General features: G+C 40.6%; 1 protein-coding gene across 1 annotated transcript in view; it reads left to right on the top strand.

Moving 5' to 3' along the window:
* PRKAR2B (protein kinase cAMP-dependent type II regulatory subunit beta) overlaps positions 1-3282 on the top strand; it is a 76674-nt gene that overhangs the window by 59882 nt on the left and 13510 nt on the right. The gene's annotated exons all lie outside the window — the stretch shown is intronic.

Below are 3282 nucleotides of genomic sequence, written 5' to 3'. Positions count from 1 at the left end.
GTAAGGTACCAGTGATGTATTTACATTATTATTTTGCTTAATGCAGATACCATAAAAAGCTTTGGGTAATTTTCTTCCACGCAAATAATTTCTCCCTGTTTCATATAAAAACAACTATGAGCTTTTAAGAAAGCCTAAGTGTACTGAATGAATGATCTGGATCAGACAAAGGTGATAATGCTACCAAAAAAGCACACAGGATTGTTTTAGGGAAAAGGTGAGTGTATCAATCAAAACATGCATACTGAGGTTGGGATGACTCACAGCATCCCAAATGCTTTCTCAAGAGATTTGATTCAGTGCTGTCAAGGGAAGGAGCATGAGGGCAAGAGAAACAATTATGTAGATTTTTAAGTACGAGAACAGAAAGTTTAAAATTTGATTCAAGAGGGAGCTAATGGAAGGACCAGCCTGCAGCTCTGTTTGGAAGTCAGGTGCTATTACAGAAAATGCACATTAATTTGTGCTGCAGTTTTTCAGCTCCTGCTTCTGCCTGCACAAAGACTGAACCCTGACCTGGGTACTGTTCCTTTAGAAGCCCTGAGGAGCACTGGGCCACAAAGCCCCAGCTTAGCGGAAGTTACTGTTATGGAAGGGCATCAGGTCTCCACATGGGTGCTCATACATGTGCATTCTTGGGACAGTGGGATCCTGACACAGAAGGTTTCCTCACTCCCTCATGCTGTCTGGTTAATAGGTAGTTAATCAGCTGTTCCACTATACTTGTTCAAGCTAAATCCCTACTCTCATTTACCCTGCTGCTCCTCAATTTTTCTTCTGAATAGCTTCAGGGAATCAAAGTAATTTGTGGGCATCTGGACATGAATCTGCTTTATTATATATTTTCCTTATTGTTGGTGTGTCCTGGCTTCCATTTGGCTGGGCCATCATTACATTAGCCTGCCAACGGCATTTTGGCAGACCCCTCTTGGTTAAGCTCTGAGCATTTCCCTCTTATGAGCCCTGCCACACGATGGATTATTGTGTGCTCCTAGAACCTGCTGTTATGTCAATAGTGCTTACAGCATCAACCCTCTGGATGGGATCTGCTTTGCATTACAGCAAGAGCTAGATTTTCTGTCTCAATAGTCATCAGCCACTTGGTCTGTAGGCTACATTGTAATGTGTAGATATAGAGCATGAAACTGCTCCAATGTGGGCACCTGATAGACTTTTTCCAAGGATGAATTCTTCCAAGGAATACTGAGGGATTATTTCCTCTGTTTATGAAGCTCTTCTCAGGACTGTGCTTGCTGTCTTGATATTGATGTTTTGAACTATTTTCTTCTTTTGAATCAATTCCTTGTAATAGCTGATAGTTCCCACAATCTGTTCCAGGTGTTTAGCAGAAGACTTCCCAGCTGAGTTCTCCCTTTGAGGTCTGCAATCCATAGCCTTGATATGTGCTCTAGGGATCTCCCAAGTCTTGTTCACCCCCTTTTGCTCAGATTGTCCAGTGGATTAAGAACACTTCCTCCTGCTTGAAATCCTTTACAGGCAGCATTCTGGAAAGTTGAACAAGATAATTTTTCTAAAAGAGTTTTCCATTACAATAATTTTATTCATAAAAACACTGGAAAACTACTGAGCTCTGAAGGGAGCAAAGATATTAAAATGTAGCCTTCTTAAGTCTGGCTTGTTCCTTCTGTGGAGCCAGGATCTGTAGTCCCTGGGGAACTTCTCCCACTCCTCCTTGCTCTGCTTCTCAGCAGCGACTCAAGGGCTCTGCCACTGTAGTTGCAGTAATTAAATATTCCTGTGCCAGCTCTCTTCCTCACCTCTGCCTCTCCATGAGAGATGCTGCAGTTTACAGAGTGGTGTATTAGCAAAAACCTCATGCATCTTGAAGAGAGATAGTATCTTCTGCTGCTAAAGCTCAAGTCTCTGGAACAAAAGTTAAGCTTTGTATTGATAGCATCTCCTGCTACCACTGTTCTGGTTTTTGGTTGTTTTTTCCCTTGTACTGAACTTGAGCTTCTTTCTGCTGTAGTTCATGTATGAAAGTCACTATTTCAAAGGTCACTTAGAGGGAAACAGATGTAAAAGGCTTAATGGCTTTTCCCTGATGGCCTTTTAGAGGGTGTCAAATACCATTTTCAAATACAGAATAACGTCTTGTCACACAATAACATGTCACACAATGTCTTACAGTGTGACCAAAACTGCATTCAGTACATGATGCTCAGTGGAGTCCACCTTTTCTTAACACTTTATCCCACCTTCACACACTGTATTTTAATTGGAATGGAAGGATAAGATAAGGTTATCACTAAAGCCAAAGGAGAAGTTGCAAAAGTTGGGAGTGACTTACAGTTCTCTGCTCAGTGTGTTAATTGAACAGGCCATTTGAAATTACAAGAGCCAGCACATAAAATTAAAACCCAGCAGAGCCATTTGAATGCAAGACTAAATGAGAGTGGAGAAAAAGATAACCTTCAGACTTTGAGACAACTTAGGACTTGCTAAACACACACAACACTGTTTTGAGCCCTCGTTTAACTGTAGTAGCTTTTGAATAACAGATAGGTAAATTTGCACATATATAAGTATCAATATTTCACATATTGTTGGTGATGAAAAATATAATAATGTAAAGAAACACCAGTTCTCATACATTTCCCTGAGCAACATTCTTATATTTTAAAGGCCAGCTCCAATAGTCTAAAGTCTGTGAAGTTACTCGAATTTGATGGAAACTTTCTTTAACTTTGTAGATGTATGAGGATGTGACCGGCCAGTGAATATTAGTTCAGCAATGTATTCCTTAGTTAACTCCGTTAAATGAAAAATACTTTGAAATAATTGACATTGTAGCAATTTTTTGCCTTTCTGGGGGCTTAGTCATTTGCCATCTAGTTGCTGTCACTCAGTATCAATTTTTCAAAGTGTGTTACGGTTTGGGAAAAATTACTTCAAGAAAAGAATATGAATTGAAACATGCTTTTGAAACAAGATCAGGGAAGGAGGTTTTGCCGAGGTACTTGGTTACTATTTAGAGGACCAGATCGGGAAAGAATCAGGAGACAGGTCTATTCAGATGTTCGTTTTCTTCCTCCTTTGCTATATTAGATTAACTCGTTCCTCTTCTAACAAATCTCTTCTTCTTCTTCTTCCCAGGAAAATCTCTTCCTCTTAGAGTATTGTTAATTTTCCTTCTCCGTTGCCTGCCTCCCCATTGCCAGAAACCATGATAATCCTGTTTTGCTCCCAGGATTGCCATGATGTGCCAGACTGGTTACTCTGCCTGCACCCTCCTTTGTGCTCCAGGTGCTGGGGCTGGGC

Source organism: Geospiza fortis, unplaced genomic scaffold, assembly GCF_000277835.1.
Source record: "Geospiza fortis unplaced genomic scaffold, GeoFor_1.0 scaffold424, whole genome shotgun sequence".
Taxonomy (NCBI): Eukaryota; Metazoa; Chordata; class Aves; order Passeriformes; family Thraupidae; genus Geospiza; species Geospiza fortis.
This window is presented reverse-complemented; position numbering and strand designations above follow the sequence as displayed.